The sequence below is a fragment of the Myxine glutinosa genome, chromosome 7, assembly GCF_964187855.1.
Source record: "Myxine glutinosa chromosome 7, kmMyxGlut1.1, whole genome shotgun sequence".
Lineage (NCBI taxonomy): Eukaryota > Metazoa > Chordata > Myxini > Myxiniformes > Myxinidae > Myxine > Myxine glutinosa.
Window position 1 is genome coordinate 127,596,345 of NC_136267.1, and position 18,204 is coordinate 127,614,548.

Below are 18,204 nucleotides of genomic sequence, written 5' to 3' on the forward strand. Positions count from 1 at the left end.
TATTTTTAGTCTGTCTACCTGTCTGGCAGTCAAAACAAAAATTGAAAAACATTCCGAACAGGAAACTTACTGTTTTTAAGGATGTCATAAAGGACACAAACAACAGGCCCGAATAACGAATGTAACTTGTTAAATAAGGTGGTGTAAACTGTAAAGACGCTGCAGCAACGGCAATAAACTTCCTGGAATATTTTTTTTCTATAACCTTTAAAATCTTTATTTTATTTCAATTAAATTAGATACTTAAACATTGTAGAACACAAATCGCTTTTTTTGGCACTTTCAAAACCCTTCCGTTTAGCAGTACTTGGTCAAAATGTTACGGCATTCTATGTCATCACGACCAATCAAATTTGCCACTTGCAGTCCCCACCCATGCCCTCGATTCTCAAGACTGCGTGGGGTAGGGTGTTCTGTGAACTCTCTAGTTGCCATTATATTTGCTTCTCCATGGCCATTATCACCTAAACCCATGTTACTTTATTTGTGGCAGTTTAATATATTTGTTGAGAAGGGTTTTCAAATGTTGTTCCTCCATTAATTTGTAGTAGAGGTTTGCAACTCAAAAGGCTAAGTGTTACGGTTTGTTTATTAGGATGAAATACTCATGTCTGAGAATGAATGTGTGTATGGGTGTGATCTTTGTTTCTATCATGAAACTCATCCAGCCAAACAATTATACTATTTTTTTAAACTTTGTGTTGACACCTGCTGTGGTTTATTTAATGAAGATATTTAATAACAACCTTCCTCCAACATGTTTAAGATGCCTATTTGTTCTAATCAGAAGATTTTGATGGAATGCACTACATGCCCTATAACATGCCCTATACCATGCCCCCCTATACCATGGCTAAGTTATGCCCTACATGCCATGAGATGGCAAAACAATCTTTTTTGCTATTCTCCAGAATTACTAAAGGGTAGAAAGGGAATGTGATTCCCATAGTGATGTCAGACATGGTGTACATGCGTATTAGAAGATCAGGTAACGCTCTAACAAAGAACCTTATTGTATTTGAACCCTGCTTCAAGTGTATTGTCAAATCTTCTCAGCACTCCTATATTTGTCTATGTCTAACCTGGTTTGAATCTTGGTCCAGCTTTCACTGTCGTTCTGCTGTTTCGCAGGTAGGGCGAGGCATCAATTTGTGTACCGTCCCTCTGATGGATGTTAAACTCCATGCCCCCGTCTGCCGCCATTAGTTTGTGGACGTTAAAGATCCCACGGTGTTCTTTGCGAAGATTAGGTGAGTTATTGGCTGCACCATGGCTGTTTTCAAAATTCCTTTCACCTTCATTCGATGTCAGGCCTGATGGTCATCCAGTTCATGTAAGACTCGGGCCAAAATTTTTCCCTGGCAGATCCCATACGAAGGTGAGAATAATTGGGCCCTTTAAAGAAGTATTAGTTCCTTTCTCCTTACAGCTGATCTAGGAGAAGAAACCTCTGAATCCAAATCTGCTGGGCAAATGGGGCTCATAAGCCTTGATAGACAGCTCATCTCGGAGAAGGAAACTCTGAATTCAAATCTGCCACTGCCTTATGGTTCATGCTTTAAACCAAAGGCTAAGGGTTTAACAGGATAAAGGCAGCAGTCCTTTTTAATGGAAGTGGCCTTTGCATTCAATAACCCATGGGCCAGCCTTGGGCAAGGTGTAATACTCGATTTTAGCCTCCTGATCAGGGTTATGTGAAGCCATGGGAGGCCAGACTTGTGGATGGCCATGCAGACACATATTTCCAGTAATGGCTGCATTTCTTTGATGGTAGGCAGAGGATTCTCTTATGAAGAACAATGGCTAGGATGGCACACCATCCTATCCTGGCCACCATCCTAGGAACAATGGCACACCGCCACAAAGAAGGCAACACAAACCACTTCCGCACATGCTAATAAAACAATCATTTTCAGAAATCTAAGAGACAAAGCTATGTGTCCGATGATGAGCCCTCCTCTCCTCCCTCACTCCCCCCCCCCTCTACTCCCCAAGTTTGAAAGTACCCAAATAGCTATTGGGGAAGAGCAATGTATTTTAATGAGTAAGACTGACCAGTGACCATTATGATCGGACTGGATCAAATCCGAAAGGAAATCCAGACGCTGAGGTCCCCAGAACTGAAACTCGAATCCTGAGCTTCTCAAACATTCACAAAATTGATACATGGAATGTAAGGTCAATGAATCAGAAATGTAGATGTTATAAAGAGGGAGATGGGAAGAACAAGAACTGAAATTTTGGTGATAAACGAACTAAAATGTTGCAATTATATTTGGAGGACGGTTTGGACGCCAGATTGAAACTGGTTTGGGGCCGTTTCAATCTGGCGATTACAAAGTGACATGACACCTGCAAAAGAAATGGAATGGCAGTGAGTTCCAATAAGAAGATGGCAGGCTCAATACTGGGATACAACCCAGTCAATGATAGGTTAATATCAGGGAGGTTGAAAGGACATCCAGTGAACACCACCATCATGCCGATATATGCTCCAACTTCTGCAGCAGATTAAGAAATATGTGGAGGAGTTTTATGGAAAGTTGTAGGAACTGGGAGAACAGGTGCCGAAAGGAGATGTTTTAATGATTATGGGAGACAGGAATGCAAAAATTGGAGAAGTAGGAGCTCCAGGGATTACAGGAAAGCATGGACTTGGTATCCAAAATGAGTCATGTGAGCGAATTTTGGACTACTGTGTGGCAAATGCGATCGGAATTGCAAACACATGGAAAACGTAGACTGTTCACATGAACTTCTCCTGATGGGCATCATACAAATCAGATTGACTAAATTGTAATCAACGGAAGATAGGGAAGTGCTGTGTAATCTGCCAACACCATACCAGATGCAGACTGTGGGACACATCATGAACTCCTTATATGGGAAGACTACGAGTCAAATTTAGAAGGTTGAATAAATAAAAAAAACTTTGACCAGATAGATATCACCTTGAAAAAGTATCCAAACATTATGCTACAGTCATGGCCAAAAATATTGGCACCCTTGAACTTTTTTAAAACAATGCACCATTTATTCCAGAAAATTGGAGAAATTAAAAAATATTTTGGTATCCACAAATGTATTTCTTTGGTTTGCAGTGGAACAAAATTTTTAAAAAGCAGAAAAAATTACTAAATCTTAGCTTATTCCACACAGAAATCCTAAAATGGTTCAAGACAAAACGCTGGACTGCTCTGAAGTGGCCAGCAATTAGTCCAGATCTAAATCCCATTGAACACCTGTGGGGAGATCTGAAAACAGGAGTTTGGAGAAGGCACCCTTCAAATCTGTGAGAACTGGAGCAGTTTACACAAGAAGAGTGGGCCAAACTGCCAGCAGAGAGGTGTAGGAAGCTCATTCATGTCTATAGGAAGCGCTTGACTGTAGTTATTTTGTCCAAAGCTGTGCTACCAAATATCAAGTCTCGGGTGTCAAGAATTTTGTCAATGCCATTTCTTTTTATTTTCTGATTTAAAAGGACATATTAAGTTTTGAATCAAAAACAAAGGTTCTGTAATATTAACAGTGAAATAAAGAATTGTGGAGACCAAATACTTTTGTCAATTTCAACTTATTTTTAGAGAAAAGTTATTAAGTTATTTATTATTTTGAAAAGTCATTTTGAAAAAAAGAAAAGTTATTTGAAAAAAGGAACAAGGGTGCCAATATTTTTGGCCTCCACTGTATAAAGGTATAAAAAAAAACGTTTTTCGTAGAGCTGAACTTTGTTGACAGAATGTCAGACTAATTGTGGAAAGAGGTTGAAGACATTATAAAAGACTAGAACAGCACTCAGTAGAGAGCAAACCTCCGTCTGGTTGGCCATATCACTCAATGGTGAAGAATCACTCAAAAATTTCTACTGGCTGGATCCGGATCCCGATCTTCACCAAAGTTGAATCGAATTGTCCTTGTCAGACACCCAACTGGTCCACCAAGTTTCGTCCAAATCCGTCCATAGCTTTTTGAGTTATCCTGCTATATGTTGGTTTAAGCCCTATCTCTCAATGGTGAAGTATCAATTAAAAAATTAAACAATTCTCATATCCGAATCCATATTCAGATATTCACCAAAGTCGAATCGAATTGTCCTTGTCAGGCACACAACCGATCCATCAAGATCCATATCTCATCCCTCATATCGGCAGTCTGCAGCCTCTTCACTCTCTGCAGAACTGGACAAAATCACAACTGGTCAAACAAGTGCAACATGTCTTTCAATCCTCACAAATCTCACACTCTCACCTTGTCTCCACATAAAGACTGTCTGGACAACCCTCCCATCTACTTTCTCAACAATCCTCTCTAAGAAGTTCTGTCACTCAAGCTTTTGGGTCTCACTATCTGCCATGATCTTTCCTGGGAAAACCACATTTCCAAGCTGGCCTCCAAAGCCAGTCGCCGACTGGGCATCCTCCGTCGTGCGAAGTCCTTCCTTGCCACACCTGAGCTCCTCACCACATGCAAAGCTTTCATCCGCAGGTTGATGGAATACTGCTCTCCCCTCTGGGCTGGTGCTCCTGCCTCACACATAGCTCGGCTTCATGCTGTTGAAACCAAAGCATTCAGAATCATTGGAATCTCCTGTGATGAAGCTGATTCTGAGGGCCTTTCACTCGCTCCCCGCAGGCAGGTTGGTGGTCTTTCTGTCTTCTACCGACTCCTCTCCGGCCTTGCTCCCCCTGCTCTGTCCATGCTCTGTCCCCCAAATTTTCCTGCAGGGCGCAAAAGATCTGCCAGCAACCCTCTTCTGGTGAAACTGCCAAATGTAGGCTCTCTGCTCACCTTCACTCTTTCTCCCGCCTCTGGAACAAACTCCCACACTCTCTTCAATCCCTCTCCTCCCTCCAGGTCTTCGAAACAGCTGTTCACCACCATCTCTTATCTTCCCCCATCCAAAACCATGATCTTTTCTACCCCTGTTAAAACACCCCAAATCCACCTCTTTCAATCTCCAACTTCTTTCCTGAAATTCCTAGTAGTGTTCATTTGCTTTATACCGTGTACCCCCTTCCCTCTCTCCCCCCCCCCCCCCCTCCCACCGGCCCTCTCTCTTCCACAGATCTACCAACGTCCCTGTTCTTTGCTGTTGTTGTGCTAGTATGGTTTCCTCTCTCTCCCCCTCTTGTCTCCCACTCTCTATTTATTGTATGTTTTATGGGTCCGTGCCTGTTTTCGTGTGTGGTGTGTTAGCTCTTACATGAGCCTTGTCTGTATACAAAAAAAAAAAATTGTCTTCATTCGTGTTTGCGAGAACAACAATGTCAGGATTAATAAAGATCTGGAAAGACAACAATGGAAAGACAATGTGACATTGTGACAACCCATCAACAGGAAGTTAGTGAATGTTCTGGTATTTCCAGTTGCAATGTATGGATGTGAGTCATGGACAGTGAAAAATAAAAAAGGAAGAAGATTGACGGTTTTAAAACATGGTTTTGGAGTTCAATTTTAATTACATGGACTGCAATAACAAACATATCAGTGCATGGATAAATTAGACCACCATGTACATTAGAAGTGCTGATGCTAAAACAGAAGTGCTGATGCACACATGCAAGCAGAAAACGAAAGTTTGGAGAAATCAACCATTCCCAGGTATGGTAGAGGGAATAAGAGGAAGAGGAAGACCTTGCTGGATGGATGGGGTAAAGGCTGCAACTAAGATAGGGATGTTTAGGGAAATGTAATCATGTGTGTGCATACATATATCAATATCAATAGTCAAGAAAGATGATTATTCTTGAGAATATAGTCTCATTCTCACTTGCATAATAAGTGACATTTCTGCAATATATATATATATATATATATATATATATATATATATATATATATACATACATACATACATACACACATTGTTTGCTTTATGGCTTTGGATTCTGGGGCCTTTGCACCCTCACGGGAAGAATTATGTGCATTCCTGTGGCTAGCGTTGCAAAATAATGTGCAGAAAGCAATCCTCCTCGGGTGGTAGAATTTATGTGAACCATGTCGAGCCTTACTCCGAATCAGAGTTCATTCTGTGAAGACTTGATGCGCTTTGCTTCACATTCTGGACCCCCGAGCCCCTCCCGGCAGTCGCAGCAACCTAGCACTGGGATGTTGTGTGTTGGCATACCCCATCATTGGAATGTGACTTAATCTCTCCATCATAATTTCCACAGGTCACAAAAGCCAAAGTACTCCTTTTTAAGTAATTGAATAATTTATTTTGTGAGTGTGAATGGGCCTTTAGTTGTTTTGGCAGCTATTCCTGAAAATGAAGCTTTTTACACCACTACTTTAAATGCCCCAATTATTCCCACCTTTTTGTGGGGTTGGCCACATGAGGAATATCACCCCATGTTCAACTGAAGCTGATTTGGGTCAAATTATGTGAGGCAACACCCCACATATGAAGCACCAATCCGACAGTTTATAACCGGGTCATGAATCAAACCTAGACTTTACCGCTCAAAGATGAGTACGCTACCTCTGTGGGTAAACAAGACGAGGACAACTTGTACAAAAACCTTTATATGGGCCTTGGTGTAGGAACGAAAAGGAATGGGCTGATATGAGGCACAGAATCATTTTTCTCAACATCACGCGCAAAGTCCCAGTGGCATCGAGCAGACGTGAAGAGGAATTTGGAACTTGGCCAGGATATTGGCAAAGCGTGACCCGCTATTCGTGAAAGATGTCATGGAACTTTTGACCTCCCACAGGGGATGCCGGCAAATAGTATAGCCAGGTTTTGTGTGATTTTAAAGACTTTGTGCTTTAGGAATTCTACATGATTCCTGCGCTTTGCTAAGACAATCGTTGTTGTGATTTTACATCTGAAGTAAAATACATCATGAACAAAACTCTGCGAAATACATTTGTGAAGGCTGACCAGTTAAATAAGAAACATGTACATCATCTTTCCGATGCATCACATGGGCTGCACGTTGCATCATCATCTCAGGGGTTTGGCTATGCCGCTGATGCAATGCCCCCTGTAGGTTAGATCAGGATTGGGAATTAGTTCAAATTTGTTCAAAATTTAATTTTTCAATGTTAGAGTATTTACAATTAGTAATAAAATGTCCAAATGTATTTTTATTCATCTGTACATATCATTAAAGTTGTATTGAGTCTTGGACTATTGTGAGTATCTCGTTAATATAACTTTTGAATGATCCATGTAGTTTAGGTAACTGCATCATGTATTCCATATGTTCTTGGAAATTTCCATTTACAATCTTGTATTTTGTTGATCAAATGTTAAAAACGTCAAACACCTGTCAATTTTTGTATTCCTTTAACCGACTTCACCTGATGACACATTTCGGAAGATTCTTAAGGTGAGTGCAGTTTTATCATCCCTTCATTTGAAGTGGAATGTTGTGTATGCCAGCTCTATAGGAGAGGGAAGATGCTCAAATGTGAATTTTGGCTTAGTATGCAAGTGTAACAGAAAATTGCAACAAGAAACCAGACACCGCTGAGATCCCCGGGGTGATTTGCGCGATGTGCACTTTATTCTGCCTCCAGTATAGGTGCTGGTTTGGACTTTCTAACGGGGCATATCACAGATGGAATGTTAAGACTGCAACCAGACTTCCAGACTCATGCATGCCTTATGACTGGACTGCACAGACATTCATATTTATTTTAATTTGTGCAAAATTAGCTTATTTGCTTTGCCATATTTGGACTAAATGAGTTTTTAAAAAAAAGAAACAATCTAATCAAATCTTGGAATGCTGATGATACAAGGCAAAAATCTGATCTGATTAAGGGTGTAGTACTTGTGAAAAATTGAGAAAACTACATAGGTACCTTTGAGAGGCCTTTACACAAAAACAAAGTCAAGTTAATATCTAATTTTCAGTTTTTCTTGAAAGATATAATCTTGGCTTTAACTCAGACCAGTTTCAACGCTTCTTTGTCATATTACATGCATATAATTTGCATAAATTAGACCGTCAATAAAAAACAAGGAAAAACAAAGAACACATTTCTACTTCTATCTTCTATGTCACCTATCGTTCTTTTCACACAAAACTTGGTACATGTATTATACATGTGTTACTCTACTACCTGATGAGAGGATTTTGTGAAATTATGTCAAATGTTCACTAATTAGCTAATTATGCCAATTACCAGATAAAACTTGGTTGTCCTTCAATAAATCCACAATGGCTACTCCTATAAACAAAAGCCTTCATCATTTTAAAGGAAGTGATATTCTGAATATCCTGTCCAAATTTCAGCCCAAAAGAATGATGCAAATTAAAGTTATAACAAATTTCATGCAAAATATTATATTTCTTGTAAATTGCGTGTAAAAATAACATTAGATATTTTAAAGGAAATACTGAATGAGTTTATACAATATGTATGAATCTAAACCGTAAAAACATAGTTTTTTTTAAAAAAGAGGCATATTGGAAAGTTCACCAGTACGACACCCTTAAAACTGCAATCTATAGAGCAAGCTGGGAGTCCACAGCATCATTTGCTATCAGTTGCAGGGAAGGATATGCTGGCTATCCTGTCTTGATGTTAAAGATCATGTGATATATGTATGTATATATACAGTCGGGCCCCACTATTAGCGTGTTCCGCATATTCGCAGTTGATAAATTGCTTCTCCATTTGCGGCCCAATGTCCTGTGTATTCTCGGTTTTTCGGCGGCGCAAATTTTTTTTTTCAATAGCTGCGAGCATGACACAGTTATAAAACCCATGTTTCATCAGCCATGCACAAAGTAGCTGGGTATACGCAAAGAAACATCTTTGACGAACAGCGAGCATGACCTGCTTCTGCATTCACGGCGATGTGCTTCACGTATTCATGGCTTTTGTGGTCAAGCGAGCTTCACGGGATATCCCAACATTCACACGGGAAACATTGCTTTGGTAAACATTGCTTCGCAGGATGCTTTGTGGGATATCCCGCCATTCACGCTGTGAATAGTTTCACATGATATCCCGCCGTTCACACGGTAACCATTGCTTCACGGAATGCTTCGTGGGATATCCTGTCATTCACACTGTGAATAGCTTGACGTGATATCCCGCCGTTGACACGGTAACCATTGCTTTGCGCTTTGCGGGATGCTTTGCGGGATATCCCATCATTCACTTGGTAAAAATTGGGTAAACATAAACATTGCTTCGTGGGATATCCCACCATTCACACGGTAAACATAGCTTTGCGGGATATCCTGTCATTCACACTGTGAATAGCTTCACATGATATCCTACCGTTCACATGGTAAGCATTGCTTTGTGGGATATCCTGTCATTCACACTGTGAATAGCTTCACGTGATATCCTGCCGTTCACATGGTAACCATTGCTTCGCAGGTTTCTTTGCGGGATATCCCATCATTCACTTGGGAAAAATTGGGTAAACATAAACATTGCTTCATGGGATATCCCGCCATTCACACTGTGAACAGCTTTGTGGGATATTCCACCAGCTGCATAACACGTCATCCCCGTGAGTTACTGTACAGAATGAAAACACTCCGCAGTATCTTAGTGCAATTAGCTGTTTCCCTTTTCCCCATTGAAACAATGGCACGGCATACATTCGTGGATTTTCATCGACATTCGTGGGATTTTCGTCGACATTCACAGATTTTCCTCGATATTCGCGGATTTTGCCTTGCCATTCGTGGATTTTCACGATTCGGGAACCAATTCCCCCTTTTTCCATTGAAACAATGCCCCGCCACTTGCTGTTTCGCAATTTGTGGCATTTCCATGAACGTATCCCTTGCGAATAGCGGTATCCGACAGTATATATGTATATAAAGCTGTTTCTAACCAATGACTGACTGGTATTAATGTTTGGTACCCCCCGGGTGTCATAGAAAGCTGAAATTTGGCATGCCAATGGATATCAAAGCCAGTACATTGGGGCACAGAACCATCGGAAAGCATCCGTAAATGAAAATGTATGTTAAAAAAAAAGCGTAAATGCATATGTAAAAAACAAAAGAAACCCTCAATCATTATCTGGCATTTGAAAATTGTAATTTCTATGTCTGTAAACTGTGAAATAAACATGACAATCATGTCCGTACATAAAAAAAAGAAAAAGCATCTGTAAACGAAAATGTACGCAAAAAACTGTAAACGCGTCTGTAAAATAAAAAACCTTGGTAAAAAAAAATCATTGGTATCTCCAGCGATGAAGCTGATTCTGAGGGCCTTTCACTCGCTCACCGCAGGCAGGTTGGTGGTCTTTCTGTCTTCTACCGACTCCTCTCCGGCATACCTCGCCCAGCTCTGTATGTGCCCTGTACCCCAATTATTCCTTTGAAGTTCATATATTGTAGTTGAAGAGAACCAACACATTTGTATCGTTTACTCCACAAACATGAACAGGATGGCCGATGAAGCCAGAGTTTTTTGTTTTTTTTTGTATACAAGATCGAGGCTCGTGTAAGAGCTAACATCAATCACAAAAAAAACCGACCCACAAAACAAACAATAAAGGCAGCGGAAGACAAGATGGCAACATGCATGAAGAGAACGGAAGTAGTTGTTCTGCATGAACAACATCGCTGTCGGAAATGATCATTTAAATTGGCAACGACGCCAGTTTACAAACGATCACGGTGGGTTTACGTTTGCAGAATGGACGTTATTAACATGTGACCACCGCTAACCACAATGCAAGCTCATGCACGTTTTGTCATTGACCAAATGAGACGTTTTGGGTCTTGCTGTAGGATGTTGCGCTATTCTTTGACCAGGGCCATTTCCAGTTGATCAGTGGACTGTGGGAAGATTTGTCAACCATAAGCATATTTGATTTGTCAACCATATTTGTCAACCTTTTTTATTTTTATTTTTTTTATTTTATTTTTAAGCATGTCAACATCACTCGGTTGTCCCAAACCTGTTCAATCTGTAGGAGAGCATGGAGGCCAATCCATGCGAGCGATGCTGTTGTGACTGAAGTACAGCACTGGCAACACGTACACAGTGAGTGTCAATTGTCATCCACAAAGATGAACTTAGAACCTTGCTTTTAGGCCAAGGCTACAAATACAGGTGTAATGACGTCATCCATGTATCTCACATCATGAGCTCAGTTGTGTATTTGACGTCAGTTCATGCACGCCTCTCAATGGTGACAACATCATTTCTTTGGCCAACTTCAATGCCTGGCCATACCTTCGGACTGCTCCCCACCAAAATGACCATGTGGCCTTATTACGGGATTAGCAAATCACACCCCGGACACTAGCACAACCATCCTTGAAGTCTAGGCAGAATTTAGATGTGTTGGTGAAAAGAACAAGATGCCAATGGTTCACCCTCCGCTTTGTGTTGTTGTGTCACTCATTGCATGCGATGCTGTCGAGGGCATCGTGTTAGGGGGATACACATCAGTGGTCTTGTTGAGTGGTCCTGTCAGTGGTCTTGCATATATGTACACGTATTCTGTGGGAGACTTGATTCTGTGGGAGTGCTAATATATGTAACATCAATGTTTTACATCCATTTTCCTGATGGAATTCCAATTCCAACATACTATATATGGAATGTGTGTGAGGTTATTCAATAACATTTTTTTATCAATAAAAGCTTTTATTTCATTCGTTTTTCTTTCCACGAATTGATTTATGGAATTTCCCCACCTGCCTTGTACTCTGCTGTGTTATTGGAAACTCACAGTACTTTGTTTGGCCTAAGCTTTAATAACTGTGAAGGGTGCGGTGGTGTAAAATTGTGGAGACGAAGTTCCAATGCATACTTTGTATAGGGGAGTTGGAATTGGGGAAGGGGGGGGGGATGGAAGGGAGGGATTGGAGGGGGGAGTGGGGCGAGGTGGGATTGACTGGTGATCACATGGTGCATTCATTTGAGGGCCAGAGGGCGGTGGGTGGTGTTTCTGATCCCATGCTGCTTTTAGCATTCCAACTTTCACATTTTACATCATTTCTGTTGCAAGTACTGTACATGTGGAGGTTGTTTAATAATTTGGCGTTTTTTTGTGGTGTTTTTCCAAAGCCACTTCTCATTACAAAAGTAATAAGACTTATGATAATGGCATAATATTAATGACGTATTTTCCATGACCTGATCTAACATGTTATAATGTCATGCAGGTTCTGATCCTACATGTTATAATGTCATGCATGTTCTGATCCTACATGTTATAATGTCATGCATGTTCTGATATTTTCAACGACAATGACATGCATGTTTTTGATCCTTTCAATGACCTGATCTAACATGTCATAATGTCATGCATATTCTGATCCTATCAATAACCTGATCTAACATAAGAAGTAATAGTAATAATAATTGACAATAATAAGAATGGTTAATAACATGACTACCCCTGCTGCTCCCGTAGTAAATGGGTGTACTAGTAAACCCAAATGTGATTTCTTCAAAATGCCAACAGGACTAGAACATCACTGGGCAACGCCAGGTACCCCTGCCAATGTTATATATATATATATAGTAAAGTATACAAAGAAAATGTGATTTGCACGGATCATGGGAGTCAGTCCATGCTATAAATTTTCCCCAGATCACTGCACTAATAACAAGTTGGAATTTAACTGCACAAGGAAACCTCATCATGTTATATAGGGTTTCATCATACCAGCTGTTCCAAAGGATTCATCATGACTGACCAGTTGGTGAACACTCAATGACATTCTTGTACAATTTTGAATGCAATAGAGATTGATTATTATAGATATATCCTGAAGTATCCTGAAGTTCCTTGCACTTAAAAAAAAAAAAGAATCAACCAATTTCCTGGTTCTCTAATCATATCAATTTAGAGCCTCATATTTACTTCCCACAATCCTTGGTAAGTGCTAAGGATTGTGGGAAGTTTCATGGTCATATTAGTTTATTTTGTCTACAGTTTTTCCTGTTGAACATTTTTTGGTAACATTGTAAACCATCACGTTTATACCCATGAAATGGCGGTGTAAGTCTTCCCGATCACAATCTTAAATTTCACTTCAAAGAGTTTAAAGCCCGACAGTTCAGCCGTTTTTGCGGTACCTGGGAACGGACGGACGGACGGACAGACGGACGGACAGACAGACGGACGGACATTTGGTGAATTATAGTAAGATGTCCACTTTTTCCTGAAAGAAAACGTTGAAATTTGCTTCATTTAATTATTTGTTTATAACTAAAAAAAGTTTATATTTATTATGTTTTAATATTCATTATAATACACATATATGTGTGTGTGTATATATATATATATATATATATATATATATATATATATATATATATACTGTCATGGCCAAAAATATTGGCACCCCTGCACTTTTTTCAAATAATGCATGCACCATTTCTTCCAGAAAATTGTTGAAATTAAAAAATATTTTGGTATCCACAAATGTATTTCTTTGGTTTGCAGTGGAACAAAACATAAAAAGTTTTTAAAAGTACAAAATCTGAGCTTATTCCACACAGAAATCCGAAAATGGCCCGGACAATATTATTGACACCTCTTAGAAGTTGTTAGAAATAATTAGATTTCAAGCAGGTGATTCTCCTTTACTTTGGAATTGAACTCACCTATGGTGAGTTGCAGGTATCTGCAATATAAAAATCACTCATCCAACCATTTTGAATAGAAAAATGGAGTCATTCTGCTGTTTTGTGTCACTGTGTGCACCGCAATGAGCATGGAGGGAAGAAAGAAAATCAGAGAATTGTCTGAGGAGGTCAGACACAAGATTGGAGCCAAGCATGGACAATCTCAAGGCTACAAGTCCATCTCCAGACACCTTGATGTTCCTATGTCCACCGTATGCAATGTAATCAGGAAGTTTAAGGCCCATGGCACTGTAGCCAACCTCCCTGGACGTTGCCACAAGAGAAAAGTTGATTGAAGATTGCAGCGAAGGATTGTTGGAATGGTGGATAAAGCACCTCAATCAACTGCCAAACAGATTCAAGCTGACCTTCAGACACAAGGTATGACAGTTTCAACTTGCACCAACCGTCGCCAACTCAATGCAAGGGGGTTCTATGGTAGGAGACCCAGGAGGACCCAACTCCTGCTGAGAGAGAGACGTAAGAAAGCCCAACTGCAGTTTGCCAAAACACACCTGAACAAGCCAAAATCCTTCTGGGAGAATGTCCTGTGGAAAGATGAGACCAAATTAAAGCTTTTTTGTAAAGCACATCATCTCTATGTTTACAGAAAACAAAATGAAGCCTTCAAAGAAAAGAACGCCTTCCCTACAGTCAAACATGGAGGAAGTTCTGTGAGGTTTTGGAGTTGCTGTGCTGCCTCTGGCACTGGGTGCCTTGAATGTGTGCATGGAATCATGAAATCAGGAGATTACCAAGGCATTTTGGAGCGCAATGTTCAACCTCGCGTTAGAAAGCTGGGTCTCTGTCAAAGGTCATGCGTCTTGCAGCAGGACAATGACCCCAAACACACTTTAAAAAGCATCCAGGAATGGTTCAAGACAAAACGCTGGACTGTTCTGAAGTGGCCAGTAATGAGTCCAGATTTAAATCCCATTGAACACCTGTGGGGATATCTGAAAACAGCAGGTGGGAGAAGGCACCCTTCAAATATGGGAGAACTGGATCAGTTTGCACAAGAAGAGTGGGCCAAACTGCCAGTCGAGAGGTGTAGTAAGCTCATTCATGGCTATAGGAAGCGCTTGACTGCAGTTATTTTGTCCAAAGGCCGTTATTTTGCATTTTGCAAAGGCAGTTACTACTGTGTTCAAAAAGTATCCGACCTTTATTTTTCATGCGTAAAAAAGAAGAAGCTAGGGAGGCGTTGATTGGTGCACGTATGTAGGCGATCCTAATGCGCACGCGTGAATTTTTTCCCACCTGCAGAAGCTGTCATTCGACGGCAGACCGCCGATGAGTGAGGACATGTAAGCGAGCGCCGTCGGATTTTCGTTTTTGACAAAATGACGGAAAACCTTGAACAACGCTACTGCATCAAATTTTGTGTAAAGCTTGGCGATTCCCAAGTGGAAACGATCCGCAAGATTCAACACCGTTCATTCCATTATGAAGGAGGATTTGGGCTTCAGGAGAATCTCAGCAAAGTTCGTACCAAAGCTGCTAACGATTGAGCAGAAGCAACTCCGTTTGGAGATCGCACAGGACATGCTGGAGACTGTGAACAGCGATCCCAGCTTCCTCAACACAGTGATCACTGGCGATGAGTCCTGGGTTTATGGGTACGACCCAGAAACCAAGTTACAGTCATCACAATGGAAGCATCCAACATCCCCGAGGCCAAAAAACACAAAATTTGATGCAGTAGCGTTGTTCAAGTTTTTCCGTCATTTTGTCAAAAACGAAAATCCGATGGCGCTCGCTTACATGTCCTCACTCATCGGCGGTCTGCCGTCAAATGACAGCTTCTGCAGGTGTGAAAAAATTCACGCGTGCGCATTAGGATCGCCTACATACATGCACCAATCAACGCCTCCCTAGCTTCTTTTTTTTTACGCACGAAAAATAAAGGTCGGATACTTTTTGAACACACTACGTATATGCAGTTATTTTGTGCTACCAAATATTAAGTCTTGGGTGTCAATAATTTTGTCAAAGCCATTTTTTTTTCTTTTCTGATTTAAAAGGATATATTAAGTTCTGAATCAAAAACAAAGGTTCTGTAATATTAGCAGTGAAATAAAGAATTGTGGAGACCAAATGCTTCGTCAATTTAAACGTATTTTCCAAGAACATTGTGAGTTATTTAAAAAAACTGCAAGGGCGACAATATTTTTGGCCAAGACTGTGTATATATATATATACACAAAATATATATGTTGTTGCGGATCTCGGCCGTCGGCTCTCCCCTTATCAAGGGGGGTTTAATCCCCTTGTCCTTTTATCTGGCCGACCCGAGTCCTGGAAGTTATACGCTCCTTCCGGTCAGTATTAGGTAGGGTTATTGGTCAATTTAGTCCTAATACCTAATTACTAACACCGACCGTGAAGCAGGGAAATAACTCCCGCCCGAACCACGGCGTTAGTGGACACGCCGAGCGAAGTGAGCCGCGATTCGGGCCGTTAACAGGGACTAAACCCGATTATGGCGGTTACGATCGTGCCACGTTTACCCAATGGAGAAAAGACTGATGCGATCGGATGGAGAGGAAACCCAGAAAATAGGAAGAACAAAGATTGGTTTATTAACAATGTACAAGGAGGAGAAGAGGAAACGAAAGGAATGTACAGGATAGGAAGAAGAAGAAGCAGTTACACAGGGCAGCCTTAGACAGTCTTATTCTTAATACCCAGGACAAACATACACACTCACACGGGGATTGTAGATGGTTGATGGTCACCAACGCGTCCAGGCTCCAGCCCGGCTCCGGTCCAGGCTCCGATGCAGGCTCCGGTCCAACGGATGAAACCCGGCAGGCAGCTTCGCGTGTAGTTGGAACGCGACCGGACAATTATATAACGGGGGGAAGGCTGGTGTGCTGCGTACATAATATTCATACTATTCGCGCCAAACGCCCCCTCTCCAATGTCCTCTTAATCAGCGCGCTTCCTTGCAGTCCTCGCAGTCCTCCCTTATGAGCGCTCTCCCAACCAGTTCTCTTGCAATCACCACAGTCCTCTACGCGCAGTCCTTTCACAAATGTGCGCTCTGTATCAGTCCTCCGCTAAGTTCTCTCATCAAGCGTGCCGTATATCTCATCAGTCCTGTGAAAGGGCTTTGCGTTTGCTTTTGTATCTCAAGCAAGCGATCGCTCCGCGAGCCCCAAAGCCACGCCTGTCGGCGATCCTACCTCAGCCCTGGTTGGCTGGGCATCGCTTACCGGCCACGCCCTGATGGTGGGTTGACGTGGCCACACCTTCTTCCTGGCGTTCCGCCCCCTTTCTCGGGCCTTACCTCGTGGCTTATGGCGGCGTTTGGGCAGAAGCCAAGCGAGGTTGCGAGCAGTAAGGCTGCTGCTGCTGGCCGAAGCGCATAACAATTTGGGAGGGCCATGGGGCAGACGGGACTGCGCGTAATGGCGTCGCTTGGAGAGGGAGGCTTTCAAAATGGACGAAAGGGCCTACTCCTTATTTGATTGACACAACACAGATTCAACTATTGGAAACACGGCCTTATCTAAACACATACTAATGAAATAACTGTAGTCCTATGGTAGCCTACGTGTTGCTGGTGGCCTACCTATGGGGTGCAACCTTTAACCCTTTAATGATGTCATATTTATTTACAAGAGTGTGGGTTCTCAAAACTGCAACAATATGTATTTTTATTTTTTTTGAGACTGCATTATTACACTTGGATGCAATTTTAGTTGTTGGATGTAAAGATTTAAATACTGTGTCATTACACTTCAACACAATTTTACAGTTGCTGGATGTAAAGAAAAAGTTTGATTTTCAAGCTTCACAAAAATAATTTGGAGGAGATTTTGGGTAGGGGCACTTACTGAAACGTTTGTCCCACAAATGGACCTATGTGACATCATGTGGCATGCAGATGTGACCTTGTCTGCCCCAAGGGCATCTCCATGCATTGAATGAAATGTTATTTTTTGGGGTGTGGGGGGAAATCTGCTCAAGATTGCTCTTGCATCTGACCTATCACAGTTGGTCATCTTTTTTGCACTTGTCGCGATCCTCTACCTTTCAACAATTTTAATTTTGGCTTCGACCTTTTGCTGAATGTGGAGAGAGAGCTGACATTGAAATGGGGTAGAGGGGGTTCTCAACAAGTTGTCTCAATCATTATATGTATACACGTTTGCCACATTGTGATCAAAAATATCAAACCTCTTCCTCCTTAAAATCCTGATGTACCTGGCAGATCATTGCCAGGTCAGGAATGCTTTTTTGGTATGTTCATACATTTATAACAAATGCATTTCAGGTTTGAGCAAAGTTAAACAAGCTGTGATGAGAAGTATGATATATAGTTTGTGATTTTATTTATTATTTTTGCTATTTTATTCATTATTTTTGTTTTGCCTATTTTTTATTTTTTTATTTTGTTTCTGCCAATTTATGTCATGAATATAAATGTTACGACTAAAAATATCTAAAAACTTAACAAAACACCATCCTTTATGATTCTTATGGTTATGAAGGTTTTATACGAGTAATCTATGAGGCCGCAAACAAATATTGCAAACAATATACATTTGATAAATAATTTTTTGAAGTAAATGCATTGTCATGTTATCTTTGCAAACTTTTGAAAATTTAATTTCA

General features: G+C 41.0%; 1 protein-coding gene across 1 annotated transcript in view; it reads left to right on the plus strand.

Moving 5' to 3' along the window:
- MYLK (myosin light chain kinase) overlaps positions 1 to 18,204 on the plus strand; it is a gene marked incomplete in the record, with an annotated part of 313,975 nt that overhangs the window by 69,764 nt on the left and 226,007 nt on the right.